Source organism: Augochlora pura, chromosome 3 (genome assembly GCF_028453695.1).
Source record: "Augochlora pura isolate Apur16 chromosome 3, APUR_v2.2.1, whole genome shotgun sequence".
In the NCBI taxonomy this organism is placed as follows: Eukaryota; Metazoa; Arthropoda; class Insecta; order Hymenoptera; family Halictidae; genus Augochlora; species Augochlora pura.
In genome coordinates, this window is record NC_135774.1 from 3,263,943 (window position 1) to 3,278,208 (window position 14,266).

At 51.1% G+C, this 14,266-nt stretch overlaps 1 protein-coding gene across 1 annotated transcript in view; it reads right to left on the minus strand.

Annotated features, from left to right (window-relative positions):
- Soxn (SRY-box transcription factor soxNeuro) overlaps positions 1–14,266 on the minus strand; it is a 401,703-nt gene that overhangs the window by 257,480 nt on the left and 129,957 nt on the right. The gene's annotated exons all lie outside the window — the stretch shown is intronic.

Consider the following 14,266-nt stretch of genomic DNA (forward strand, 5'->3'; position numbering starts at 1 on the left):
ATTATATTAAGCTCGCAATATACAGATTCCCGTCACCCTTTCGCCGCGGAGGCCCGCGTCTCGCGCCGGGGTAGGGGGCGGGGGGTGGTTTCGGTCCTCGGATCGGCGCGGGTCTGCTCGCAAAAATTCGCAGACAGCCGCACGTTTCTCATACTCGTCGTATCGGGGCGTCGTTCCCGGCGATTCGGTATTGTGCCGAGGAAGAATATAAGGCGGGCGGGCGCGCGCGCGCGTGTCCGCTCGTACGTGTGGAAAAGGGTGATATCATCCCCATAATGCGATGCAGGCGCGATGATCCGGGAGCAATATACCTTGCGCACCGGGACGCCCCGGGGACCCCCCGCCGGGAACGTCCCAGGACCTCCTTTAGCCCTGGGACATCGCGATATTGCTTGTTTTATTGGAGCGTGACACCCATTTTTTTGTCTCCCTCCTACCGCCCCCGACCCCCCTCCAAGCCTGCGGACGGATGCGTGGGTGCGCTCGGAGGGATGAGCGGAGACCTCCGCGAAAAAAAAAAAGGAAGAAGGACCGGCGGAGAAAAATCATTTCGCCGGATGTTTAGCCGTGCCGGAAGCGGTGTCTCGTCGCGAGGGATGAAGGGCCCGCGGAGGGGGGCGGCTTGGTTGTACGGCGCGATAAACGAAACAGATTGTCGGAACGATCGTACCTTGGGGAGAGATTCCGAGGATAAATATATGCCTCGTGTTTTATGGAAACTGAGCGCGCTCTCTCTCTCTCTCTTTCTCTCTCTCGGCACAACGAGGGGTAATTTAATGGGGGCGAGTTTAGACACCGAGATCGAGGTGAAACTTTATGGCGGCCGAGCGCTCGGAGCCCCGCACGGAGCACCGAGACTATCGCGATCGATTTAGGCTGTTAATCAGCGGCCGCGATTTATCGTCCGCTGGATAAAGCAGTTTTTGTCGCGGAGCACGCTGAATGGACGTCCCCCGCGGGTACGTGTGCTCGGGGACAGAGAAAGAGCGGGATCGAGGGAGGGAGAGAGAGAGAGAGAGAGAGAGAGTGGGAGAGGGGGTAGAGAGATCGTGCTCCTCCGCGTTGGAAATTGAATCGCGGTTGTTTCCGATCGACGAATTATCCACTCGCGGGATTAATCATCGATAAGACGATACAACCCGCGACGTTTGATCACGGAGGGGGGAGGGGTGGGGGAGAACTTTTAATCCACCGTGAAAAATAAAGCGCACGGAAGGAACCAATTAAGGTTATTGCTTCCCCGCGAGGACGCGAGGATCAAAGCCACTCGACGAATTAAACTCCGCGTAGCGAAACGTATCGAGAGCGGAACGAGAGCAAACGAGAGAGAGAAAGAGAGAGAGAGTGAGAGAGCGGTCCGAAATCTCCGCAAAGCCAGCCGAGCACAATTTCTCATATGGAAAAGTTCCTCCACGGTTTCGGTTGTCGAAGGGGTGGAAAGAACGCCAGGTTGCAGGTTTCTCGCGCTCTCCGTTCCTACCCCTCTCGGGCAACTTCTCTGTCGGAGATGCGATATGACAAACAGAACCGATGCCAGACAGCCGAGGAACGAGGGGGTTGAAAATTGCCTTCCGCGCGTTCGGGCCCGGAGAGCGAACTTTCGTGCGACTCGGGGCTCAAAGCGCTATCGTTTCTGTTTCGGAGTCTGCTGTCTGACAAACAAAGCCGTCCTATACACGGGCCTAAGAGTATCGCGAAAAATTCCTTTATACCGCACGGAGCTGCTTAACAAATCTACGAGCGCCCGTTCTCTGTCCTGCTTTTTCCATTACTTTTTTCGTACACCGGCGTCTCAAACGTCTCCGATACCACTCTCAAGACTCACCAAATTTTTGTTTGTTGCACGGACTCTGGAAAAATTTAAACGTTCCTCGATAGTTTGGTAATGCTGTAAAAACGACGAGAATGAGACAGAAATCGCGGATCTGTTATTACCCGAGATCATAACGTCGCGGAGAGCCGGGAGAGAGGAGTACGGGGGACGGAAAGCACGAAGAAGCGAAGCCAACATGGGCACAGCGGAACGATGTAGCAATAGAAGAAGGAGGATCTAGTAAATTTATCAGCGGTCATCCGAGGGCGGAACCCGTCGGGGACAAATTCCATCGCGAGCGTCGCCCTCTTTTGCGGACGAGCCGGCCAGCCGCGTCCCACCCCCGCGGGGGTGGTTATCCGGCTATCTCTCTCTCTCTCTCCTGCCGCCCACCCTTCGACCGGCGTAAGTCATTGCGGCTGACCGGAAGTCACGGGATCACCGGAACCAGGGATATTTATGCGAGCTCACCCGCCGACCGGGGCATTACCCGTAATAAGGAAATTGCGAATTTATTACGTGCCCTCCCTCCGTCTTCCTTTCCTGTCCTCGCCGTCCGCCTCCCCCCTCCTCCGCGGCCCGCGGGGGCGACCGTCCGATATTGTCCGGCCGGGGGGGTGGCTCGGGTCCGAGAGTTATTTCGGGTTTTATGGGTCGAGACTAGCCCGGGCCATCCGGCAGCGTTCCAGACCCATGGGGAAAAAAGCCGTAGGTGGGAAGGTCCAGGAATCGTGGCGCGGAATTCTGGCTCGCAGCGTATGCTCCTTCCTTCGGTAGCTACGGGGAACACCTCGGGGCAGCGCGTTTCATGGCTCGTCCGGTGGGGTAAGAACAGATTTAATGGCGATTTTTCGGCCGCCGCCCCTGCCTTCCGATCGGAATTTATTAATGGGGGAGGCTTACACTTTTATTCGACGCTCCGGCTGTAAGGGCTGGTTAACCCTTCGGTCCGACCACGGCTGGTCTTGATGAGCTGCGGAATTGACACGGACCTCTGCATCCTTGGATCATTATTATACCACGGATTTATTTAGATATTTTAATGAATTGGAAATAAATTATAAATATCTCAAAAATTTCAGCTATCAATTTTAAATGCTCGAAATTCACGGTCTAGTGATTATAAATTAGGGTACGGGGTGAAGCTTTTTACGAATAATTATTAATAATAATTACCATCAATATCGCCATGGATTCTTGCTCGACTCAATAATATCGCGACCGTTCGCCAATTTTTACCGGAATATCGTAGAAAACGTCGACCGTCGGTGGCTGATTTGTCGCCGCGTAACGGCGAGTTCATCGCGCCGGCGGTCCCGCCGTCGCGCTGACAAATTAAATTATGAATATTAAATGAAATTATTACTGGCAAATTAAGCGTGTTACACCGGACCGCGAAAACGTAATTAAACAATTAATTATCCGGGCATTGCGAGACCCGCGGCCGGAACGTTTCCGACGGTTTCTGAATTAAATATCGTTTCATTTTTACTCCGCGGACCGCGTTCATCCACCCCCGTCGAGCGCACGGCCGCCGAAAATTTAATCAATATTCGAGAATTTGCGCGCGAGCACTTCGAAAACGTTCGGGCTATACCATTGTTTTTCGGTTGGCGCGTGATACAAGGGAGAGATCTGCTCAGACGTTCGGAAAGGTCGACCGGGGGGCTGGTCGAGAGCGTTTTCATTTTCGCAACGTGGAAACGAGGTAGCGTGAATCGCCCGGAGGGGGCGCGCGCGCGAAAAAATCGTGTCACGGGATCTGGATACTGTGGGCGAAAGCCACGGGGGACTATTAACACACATCATCGACAGTCGGGTCGCTGCTCGTGATGCGCCGGCATTGTTGTGCCCGGCGGAGCGCTGGCAGGAGGCGTGGTTCCGCGATAATTCATTCTTGATTGCGTGTCTGATACATACGACCAGTAATTATACCGCGGTGCCGCGTGCATCGGCTCACCGTTCGCCAAATCGCTCGCGAGACCATCTCTACCGTCCTCTTCCCGACATTAGCGTCCTCGAAATCACGAATCACGCCCCCGCGCACATTTTTCCGAACGGTCTGCCGGCTGGATGCTCCGTGCTCGTTCCAACCCTTCTTGCTCGACGGAATCGTGTACCAGACTGCATTACTTTATGGAATTATGTCGAAAGCGAGGTGATCGGTCGACAAATAGCGAAACCATTCGAAAGCGGTGTTTTACTGTACAGAATTGTACTATACAGTGTTGACTGTCGTCTGATTAAAATTATTAACCCTTTGCCGTACTTTAACGAGTTGGACTCGCGATGGAGATTTATAACAATAACATGTTAGGTATGAATATATATCCCCTCCTTTAAGCAGGAATTAAATATTATTCTCTTGTTAGCAATATTTAAATATTAAAGTAGATGTAAGCAAATAGTAAATATGAAATTCCTTCTTTTTCTTTTTTTTTTTTAAGAATTTAGTGTGATGGACAAAATTCTAATCACAGTCATTGTAAAGAAAATGGTACGGGAAGGGGTTAGGGATTTCTGCATTTTATAGATAGCGAAGACAATTTTATTTTATGTAAAGGCAATCTGATGAGAACATTTGTGAGAATTAATTTTGTCAGATTCTACGCTTATGGGGACGACCTGGTTTTAATTAAAGACTAAATCCAATCACTACTTCAATTTTATTAGTTACAAGATCTGTAGTCTTCTTAACACTTTATCGACCGGTCGTGAAAATTTGGCTCAATGTTAAATTTTCGTCTCTATTTTGATTTTATCTATATTATTAATTGCGAAAGAAATAATATCTAAAAAGATTGTATAATAATATTGAAGTTTACTATGTTACAGTCTAACACAATTATATCAATAATAGGTATAAAATTATCGATTACCGTAACAACCAATACGCAGGCTATCAGTCGGGGGTAAAAGTCGATTTATAAGCTATCGGTCGGTGTGTTAATAAAAATCTTAAAAAAATCCATCCAGATTGTCGATTCCATCCACCAATTCACCCCCCATCGCTCCAAGAAGGATAACCAGCAATCGAGCGACACTAACATTCGAGCTTACTACAAACAAGACGTAATCTGTCAGCGGAAGTTGCAGCAAAGAATCGCGAACAACAATAAGAGTAGCGGGAACAGCGGACCGCAGTTCCAAACAAATAATCCCCGATCTCGCGAATCCCCGGTAACGAGTGCCGGCTCCTTAGCCGAAAGGAGCGAGCTATCATCGGTTTAGAGTAATCCTCGGCGCCGTGAAGCCCGGTCGTTAGCCGGCGAGATAAAAATTCCAGGGATCCATGGTCACGGGGTAAACGGAGCATCGCGGGAGCAACAAATAATCGGGAAGACAGCGGGGACGGCCGCGCCGGGGACAGATAGCGGCGTGAGTCGACTTAACGACGACGATTACGCGACGCCATTAACGGCTGGCAGACTGCTAGGTGTTGGCAGCTAGGCGGGAGGGAGGGAGGAGGAGGAGGAGGAGGAGTAGGCTCCGGAGCACCGTCGTCCGGACAGGTACCATTATTTCATAATCACGAGGCTGGCGTCATTAGGCACGTATCCCATGACAAATGACAAGCGGGACGACCGAGCAGCGTGTGTCTCCTCCCGCGGCCGAAAAACGTTACACCTTCGATACGGTGTCGGGTCACGCATATCGGTCCCCGTCGGCCGCGTTCAACGCGCGCGCAACCCGCCGACGAGCGCGCGGGGATCCGAGAGGATCCGAGAGGATCCGTGAGTCGCGACCGAGAGAGAAGAGAATCCGACCCCGGCGAGAGAGAAAGGGAGAGGCAGTTATTGATGATGCACGGACACGGACACCGCCGGATACCGGGTAGTAACGTAAGTCCCGTTTCATCCATCAAGCTAAGGACTCGGCTTAATATCCCCGACGAGCGAGAACGTGGCTCTGCATCTCTAATTCGTCGTCTACGCCTCCGCTCGGGCTCTTCATTCTCGTTTTTTGCCGCCTCCGGACCGGCAACGATCGTGGGAGATCGGCCGGCGAACGCGCGGCGAGCCGCGGACGCTCACGAAGTTAGAGGACGATTGAAGAATCGCCTGGACCATCAGGCTCGCACAGAGACCTCGTTCGTTATGCTACTTTTGAGTCGACTTGGACTCGCGTCTACGATGAGAAATGAAGAGATCGTATGTTTAGTTCTTCTTCTAGAATTCTGGCTACTACGATTTTCTTTAGATAGCATATATGGTAGAGTAGTATAGACAATCTAGAAGCTGAATGACTCGTCAACACTTCGTAACTAGTGGAAAGCAGCTACTCGTTCGGTTCTTCTTCTAGAGTTCTGGCTACTACGATCTTCTCTATGAAGTATAGAGAGTAGTATAGTCAATGTAGAACCTAAATGACTCGTCAACGCTTCGTAACTAGTGGAAAGCAGCTACTCGTTCGGTTCTTCTTCTAGAATTCTGGCTACTACGATCTTCTCTAAAGAGTATATAGAGTAGTATAGCCAATCTGGAAGCTAAATGACTCGCCAACGCTTCGTAACTAGGGCGAGGCAGCTGCTATAATCGTAAGATAGAGTATCGACTCGTATCTATATTGTACGAAATCCGTGTAGCACTTTATGCTCGAACCAACAGACTGCCAAAGCTCTAAGCGCAACGATGCCGACTAGGAGCTAAACGCCTGCGTACACACGCGCCTAGGACACAGTCCCGTCCCAGGGGTGCGTTCTGGGCAAACTAGCTAACCCAACAAAGTGTCAAGAGCTCGCCGAGGGGGTGGAATCGAACCTGGCCGATGAATTTTTAACTATCGCCGCGCCCTTAGGCGAGGAGGAAGCCGGGGAATTTTCGTCGCGGTCCGGCTCTCGCGATCCCCGGGGAAGGTCGGCTCCCCAAAGAATTTCCGCCCTATAAACTTCAAATCCAATCTGTGCCAGTACATCAGCCGGCCAGCAAACATAACCTTAAGAAAATATTTGCGGCGCTCGCGCGAACGCCGCCGCGCTGCCTCGTGTGCGCGCTTGTATATCTAGAGCGACGGAACCTGCGCGGCCCAGGTGGCTGTTGCCGCCGCTGCCGCCGCTCGCTGCTGGTCGATCCAGTTCCTCGAGGACTAGAATCGCGGGCTACCGGGCTCCGCTCGGCTCCCAATGGCGCGGCTAAACACGAGGGTGTGTTGGTACATATGGTGTATCGTGAAACCCCCGTAGGCTGTTTGGCCGCGCGTATACCAGGGACCCGGCATTATGCTGGCTTGATTGGGTAACGGCAAACGTTTGCTCTCTCTCCCCGTCACCGTCGCGCTGGTTCGGGGGCCTCCCGAAGTGCGTTGACCTGTTTCGCACAAGCCGCGCCTACCTCTCTCGATCCGACCCGTCGATCATCGATCTCGGCCGGGCCGATCCTCCCCCGACCCCTTCGTCTTCGCGACCCGTCTTCGGGCCGCGCCGGGAACAGCCGGGCTGGATCGAGGCAAGCACGGTTCCAAACTGTGTCTCGAGGAGTTTTTTTAGAACACGGTGTTTCATAGCGTCGATCTATAGCTAAACAGTGGCTACTTGTGATATTTTTCAAGATTTCATGAAAGGGTGATTTAGTCTCGGCGTGAGAAGGATTTTTCTGTAAGGGTATGTTCGAGTGTTTTACAGGCTTTTCAAGACCTTTGTGCTTGACGCTCTTGATCTCTAGCTAAGAGACAGCAGTCATCTTTCAGGGTTCTATAGGGGCATAATTAAGAATTGTTTCTCTGAGATCACTAGAGATTGCGCTCTTAATCTCCTAGTATAAATCAGTAATGTCTCAATTTTTATAGGCTTTATGGAAGCATAAATTAATCCAGATTGTCAGAAGCTTTTTCAGGGACCTCGTTCGTCACATTTATCAAAGTTTAATATAAACTCTAAAAATCCCCATCGCAGTGTTCATAAAATCGTAGAAGGTGTTTACTATCCTTGCGACAGAGCCAAGACTTGCCATTAAATCTTCCGCTTCAGCAGCTCACGGTTTATAAAACCCAACAGGTTTGGCCGACGCGAAACGAAAGCATTTCGCGATCGAATCAACGCGCTCCTTTGACTCCCGCGTAGTCGAATTACCTCCGACAATTACGAAACGCAGAAGTCGGCGTAGCATGCACGGTGGATCAGTTCGCAAGTCCTGCGGAACTATTCGGCTCTTAAAGAAGGCGAAATATCGCGGCAGTAATCTTGGAAATTAATCATCGCGAACTGCCCCGGGGGAGGGAAAACTCGTTACACTTCCTCGGTTCCAATAACCAAGTTCTCTCCCGTTCGAGTTGATCCGTGGCGCGTGAAACGTGTGCACGCGCGCGTCCAGGCTGTGCACCCGCTAGCTTACACACTCCCGTCGTCGGTCCCATGGACCGCTATTAGCATGAGCCCTCTCTCGTCGACCGCGTCGCGCCGTGCCGCGCCGAACTTTCAAGTAGTTCGGTAGACACATGGCAGCGCGGCAGCGTCCCATGGCCTCTCGACCAATCGCAATTATCCCTAAACACCGAGCTGCCGCTGCATCTGTTCCCTTTCGCGAACTCGCTTTGCCCGCCTCAACCCGCCTCGACCCGCCTCGCCCGCTCGCGCGTGCAATCGGAAAACAGAGGGACCCGAGAGAGAGCGAGCGAGCGAGCGAGTAAGCGAGCGAGTAAGACGGAGAGAGTGAGAGCAGCAGCAGAAGTTTGCAGGGGAGCACCGCCGCCACGAACTTCCACTTCTCGACGGTTAATCCGAGTTTCGGGAACAACTTCGCCTATAGCTGCCTTGTGCCAAGAGAGAGAAAGATGAAGAGAGAGAGAGAGAGAGCAGAAGTTCGATGGAACGCAAGTCGCCGGAATTTCATTCTACCGCTCGCGAGCTCGCCGCGAAAGGATATTTACGAAAATATTTAATAAAAGTTCCTGACAGGCTCGCTGTTGCAATAATCACACCGTGAACGACCGGCCTCGAGCTTCCTGCCCGGAATAGAAATGCTTCTGCTATCTGCCAAGCTTTTAGCAAGCTAGACTGTGAATCTTGGACTATTTATACTGAATACAGGGGACGGTAATCTAACTTGCACGAGTACCCAAGTCGATCCAACTTGTATATTAACAGCGAATCTATCGAACCAATCGGAATCATTTTTTCCGCAATTCTTGTCTCAAAGTTATTAGAATCATAAGGACTATTTCTTCAACCTTTTCGCTTCGAGCGTCGCTTATAAGCGGCGCGTACAATATAATCTGTGGGTACGAACGCCGTTTATAAGCGGCGTACCCAATATCGTGGGTGAGTTATAAAAGTTACAATAATATAGTAAAAGTTATAAAAGTTAGAATTGTAAGTTATAAATGTTTTCATACCAAAGACGTAAATGATACTCATTATATTGTAGCAAAGATTGCATAAATACTGCACGTATTCGCGGCGCGCGCTTCCGTTCAGTGACAGTACTTGGACGGACTGGACGGCCGAAGCGAAAGGGTTACAAACGATAGAATAAATTTCTTCATCATAATCGAGACGTGACAAGACACTACGGATCTCTGCAAAGTTCACAGCCTAGCGATTGCAGGAACAAGCCTGGTCTCGCCGCGCGAGTCCTCGCGGAGAGGAATCGGGGGATCGATAAAGCGCGGAGGGTTCGGTTCGAGGGCCGTAGTTTGTTACGCGCGCGGACAAACGGGGTAAGACCGAGCCAAGAAAAGAACGGATAAAACCGCGGCGAAGGAGTACCGCCGGGTGGGTTAGTCGGAGGGGGGGGGGGGGGGGGGGGGGGTGGAAAACCGTCTGTGGCAGCGCGGAAGCCGCGAGCCGGATGGCGTAACCGAAATTACTTAGCCGGGCTTTCAGAGGCAACCGAGGAGAAAGGACTTGTTGCACGAGTAAGCCGCGGCCGCCGGTTAAAATATCGGAAATTTAAGCATCGTTCCACCCACCCCCTCCCCCCCCCCGTCCCACCACCCCATCTCGGAACCACCGCCGCCGCTGGATTTACATTTCGTCTACCGCTTCTTCTGGCTCCGCTCTCCTTTTTCCATCTCGTCCCTTTCCCGGAACGAAAGCCGCAGCGCGATCGCCGGGATTTTCTGCCTCCGCCTAGGCGGACCCGAGTCTTCTACCCTGCCTTCCTTGCGCCGTGATTGCTCCTCTGCAAGGCTGCGCTCCTCTCTCTCTCTCTCTCTCTCTCTCTCGAGAGAGAGAGAGAGAGAGAGAGAGAGAGAGCCGAGAGTCCTCCGGCTCCGACGCGACGCGACCCAGAAACCCCGGGAAATTAAGGTCCCGCGGATCCGCGCGACAAATATATAACCATTGTGAAATTAAATCAGCGGCTCGCGATTTGCGACCTCGATGCGGCTCGGTCGCGGGTCGCACGATATAGCAGACGAACAGGACTCGATTACTCGAAGGATCGGAACTTGGCCATTCTTTGCAGCGGCCAATAGAGTCTGTATCGCAGCGAAATGTTTAAAACTCCTTTGATGAGGTTCGATAAAGTTTCGGAAAGAAAATGAATTTTGAAAAGCCTGATAAATAACAAAATTAAAAGAAGAAATAAGGAATGAATTTGAATTTTTGAATTTAATAACAATAGCCAACAACTATCGTTGTTCGGTACTAAGAGAGTCAAGGATTTAAATTATTTTGAATGCTTCTCAATAAATCAGAAAGCTTAATATCAATAATGTTAAAAGGAAAAATTAAAGTCTGCTTTGCAACGTGTGTCCTAAAAATGAAATAGTTCGCGAACGTCCCCGTTTAATAGCAGTTGGCAAACATCTGGTCGAAGATCGGCAGAGTATTTAAGATGGCGCAAGAGGAAACGTGTGCAGGTTTTAAATAGCAAAATTTGAGAGTCGCAGAGAGAGAGAGAGAAAGAGAGAGGAGGAGGAGAGGCGAACAGGTGCGTCGGGCCGTTAATTCGTAGTGAGAACGGTAACGATGTTAGCAGCCCGCGCGTACGAGCAGGCTGGCCAATAAGCGCGTGGGTTCTTCATCGGCGGGCAAAACACGGGTGCGCGTGAGCGGTCCGGTGCCGTGCCTACGTCAAATAACGCAAATTCTCCGTAATCCGTGCCGGCGCATCTGCATTAATTAACGCGCATTGGTCTCTGCGGTATTTATTATCGCGATTGTATGGACAAAACCGATTCGTCCGGTCGCATCTCCATATCGCGTCGCTCGCCGAGAGCGCCGATAATCAATTCTCACGGCAAATATTTCGTGGATCCCCGTGTTCCACCGCGTCCCCACCACCCGCGGATCGGCGCTCTTCTAATCGTATCGACGCGCCGAATTTTACGAGATCGATCGGCGAAGATCGAAACGATCTGATGAAAGAGAGTGGCGCGGGGGATTCAAACCAGGGGGGTGTGGACAGGGGAGGAGGGGGGCGAGGGAAGAGAAAGGAGACAGCGTTCCACGGAACGGAAACCGCGGAGCGATAATCCCTCCCTCACCCTTAATTAGACGTAATTAAACCGATCCAGCGAGTCGCGAGCGGCGTCATCCTGTTAATAACGAGGCATCGTCGATGATTCGCCGATTCCGCGGCCCCATTGTCTGCCGCTCCTCGAAACTTTTTCCACTGTCGCCCGTATCCCCGGCGCGCCACGGTTGTTAATTAGTCCGAATTAGTGTCGACGCTGCTAATTGTCGCGCCCATTGTCCCGCCGCGTGAAACCGATTTATTGTCCCATTCTCGAGGCGCATCGCGCCGATGCTTCTCGCGCGCGCTGCGGATCCGCGCGTCCCCGATTCACAGCGGCGCGGCGGTCTCCGCCGGGGATTGCGCCGGCGAACACCGCCGAAACACAATTCCTTCCGCGAACATCCGACGAGGCCCCTTAATCATTACTTTTCGCCCGCGATATCCAGCCGGATACCACCACCACCACCACCACCACCGCCGCCCCCGGCGCCCGATAAATGCCTGCCACTTTCCGCGTCCCCGAAGGAACCCGCTTTCCGGCTCATCCGGCCGTGCAACCACCTCCTCCTCCTCCACCGCCCTCCTCGAGAAATCATTTAATTTTCATCCGACGAGGAATCACGATCATCTCGCGGGACCTCGCACCCCGCCGCCTTTAATGTTCGTGCTTTATCGACTTCGCTAATTCGTTCGCGCCTAGTTCTTCTGTCCGCCGGCTGGGAACCCATGGAGATTCTTACACCTTTGGATTTCCTGCACGTTGGGATGACGAGGTTGGGAGATGAAATTGTATCTTATGTTTTAAATAATTTACTCCGACTCCACGCGTCAATGAAATCAACGTATATCAATGTAATTTATTCCAATTTGAACGTAACACAATATTAAGCTTTATGACTATATTAAAACAATGAAGACTAGGGAACTGTTAATCTGCTGCAAATGGTGGTGCAATAAACATCAGGTCAAGACGGCACATTTCCTGATGCGTATGTATTGTGCATTTCGGTGCACACTCCAACACTGCATAAACTGCAATTGTTAGAGCAGGTTTCCCGTGTTTATACAGTGAGGAGATTTTTCCGTGATTTTTAGGTGATAGATTGGATGAGTGACAAAGCTAGATTATACTTGGCTTTAGGTTAAGGGTAAATGGTTTTAGTTGGAACAGCTTGCATTTGAAGGCATCTTGTCTGCAGAAATACTGCAGCAAGTACTAAGGATGCTGCATGTGTTAGACTTTATTCTGGAATATCCATTTCTCGTTTCTATATTTTGCAATCTCTGTGTTCCAACAACCCTTGTAGATCCCCAGTGTCTTCATTAAAAAATCATTTATAAACCAATCTTCTCATTCGCAACTCTTGCTATAAAAATTCAGAAGAAATCAAGAAGCTAACACTCGAATACGAGAAACAATTCTGACGCAATTCCGTTCAAAGTATCGATCACCCTCTTATTTTCCACCGGAAGAAGATCTCGCAGCGAGGTAACATTTCCCGAAAATGCTGCGAACTGCTTCGCTCTTGCGAGGGCGTCGCAGCGACCGATTCCGAGAAAGCCAAGCTCCGTGAAGCGGGATCGCGACGCGGGAAGCATCCCCGCACCAAATCCCAGGAAGGACGGGGCCGCCATGCCGTCGCAAATCCAACGACGGACCGAAACGATTTTTCTCACAAGCGGGGTAGGTAGGTAGCCGTGCACGTGAGACTACCTGCTCGGATTCCTGCGAGCCCTCGTACAGGCCCGTCGTGCTCCAGTTGGTAAAAAGGTTCCCACGACATAGGATACGCTCCCAAAGGCGGCCATCTTAGCGACGTCGCTCCGGGGGGAAAGGGGGACGCGTTCTCTCCCCTCGGTGGCGACGCCGCATCCAGGACCGATCCCCGAATGCTCGCGAGTGTACACCTTGCACGCTGTCACGGACGATCTACGCCCGGATCTGCCCGGGGATCGATCAATTGCGCGAGCGATTCCCTCGACAATGGTACCTGTTCTCTTCCAGCAACGTGACACTCCGATTGTCGCTCCGGTGCCGCGCGTTTCTTCCGTTTGTAATAATTTTCAACTTCTGGTCCTGTTTTGCAGCAGCCGACACGGAGCAAGATGCAATTTCGGGGCTCCTGCTCCCTTGAAGCAGTCGATGCCAAAGGAAAATGGTTTCGTGAATGATCTTCCAAGTCTAGAGACTGTATGAGAGCAGTAATTGATTCTAAACACATTAAAGGCGGGAGTCGTAGTACTACGATTTATTTCGACTGTAGCTTAAAGGTGGGAGTCGTATTAGTACGGTTTGCAACCCCATTGCGCAATCCATGCGCCACTTTACATTTGTATTTAGTATGTTTTGTGGTTTGAAACGTTACCTAGCATACTTTCGTCATGATCCCCCGCTTTTAATGTGTTAACACATTCGCATCGGGATATTTCGCCTTAAATTTTCGTATAAATTGGGGCATTCTAGCAACGTAAAGATATTCTAGAATTCGCGTTGCCCGACGACAACGTTTTTCTTTTTAAAACGAGAATGCTCGTTTCCCGATGCGAATGTGTTAAAAGCTCCTGTTTTAATAGTAAAATTCCAATCAAGCCTTCTGCACCAAAGAACATTGTATTCCCAAGAATTTCCAACCCCTCTGTCAGTTCTTAACTAATCCAAGTAAAAATTACTCCGGCCGTTCTCGACGCGGCAGAATGAATTTTCGCGACGCCTTTCCAGCGCCTCGGAGGTGGCACGAATTTTTCAAAAATATCTCGCAGCCTCCTCGCGCAGCGGTCAGCTCGCCGCGACAAAGGAACCCACGGCCGGCATCGAATATTATTTAATCCCGTGCGCTCGACAAAGCTCGTCGACCGGGTGTAGCTGCGGCTCGTGCAAACACAGCCGTGAAGATTAATATTTTGTTGAATGCTAATCGAATTTCCCCGCTGGACAGACACGATCCGGGCCCCTCCGGGCGAAATTGTTAGGCGGTTAGAAACGGTCGCGTATATGATTTAATATGCTGCGAACGAGTTTCGGCTACCTGCGGCCCAATAAAATCAGGTGCCTTCC